The following is an 872-nucleotide window of genomic DNA, read 5'->3' on the forward strand; positions in this document are numbered from 1 at the left end:
GACACACAACGCTGAAATTCTCTCTCACACACAGAACAAAAAGTTCTCTCACTTCGGGAGGCTTCCCTGGCAACGCGGCTGTAGGAGTGAGCGATTTTTGGGGTTTGAGTGAGTGCGAACTTTTGTCGATGTGAGAGCGCTTTTGGAGTAGTGAAAGAACAACTTCTTTTAGTATTTTTTACTTAAAACGCAAAATAAACGGAGACATTTTGTTCAGTTTGAAACGATATACACTATACAATACCAATCACTTATACCAAATATTAAAGATATTGTCTTGACAATCAATCTTTTTCCGACACACAACGCTGAAATTCTCTCTCACACACAGAACAAAATGTTCTCTCACCTCGGGAGGCTTCCCTGCCAACCCGGCTGTAGGAGTGAGCGATTTTTTGGGTCTGAGTGAGTGCGAACTTTTGTCGATGTGAGAGCGCTTTTGGAGTAGTGAAAGATCAACTTCTTTTAGTATTTTTTACTTAAAACGCAAAATAAACGCTGACATTTTGTTCAGTATGTAACGATATATACCATTTAATACCAATCACTTATACCAAATATTAAAGATATTGTCTAGACAATCAATCTTTTTCCGACACACAACGCTGAAATTCTCTCACACACACAGAACAAAAAGTTCTCTCACCTCGGGAGGCTTCCCTGCCAACCCGGCTGTAGGAGTGAGCGATTTTTTGGGTCTGTGTGAGTGCGAACTTTTGTCGATGTGAGAGCGCTTTTGGAGTAGTGAAAGAACAACTTCTTTTAGTATTTTTTTACTAAAAACGCAAAATAAACACTGGCATTTTGTTCAGTTTGTAACGATATATACCTTTCAATACCAATAACTTATACCAAATATTAAAGATAGTATC

This window comes from Branchiostoma floridae, chromosome 19 (assembly GCF_000003815.2).
Source record: "Branchiostoma floridae strain S238N-H82 chromosome 19, Bfl_VNyyK, whole genome shotgun sequence".
Lineage (NCBI taxonomy): Eukaryota > Metazoa > Chordata > Leptocardii > Amphioxiformes > Branchiostomatidae > Branchiostoma > Branchiostoma floridae.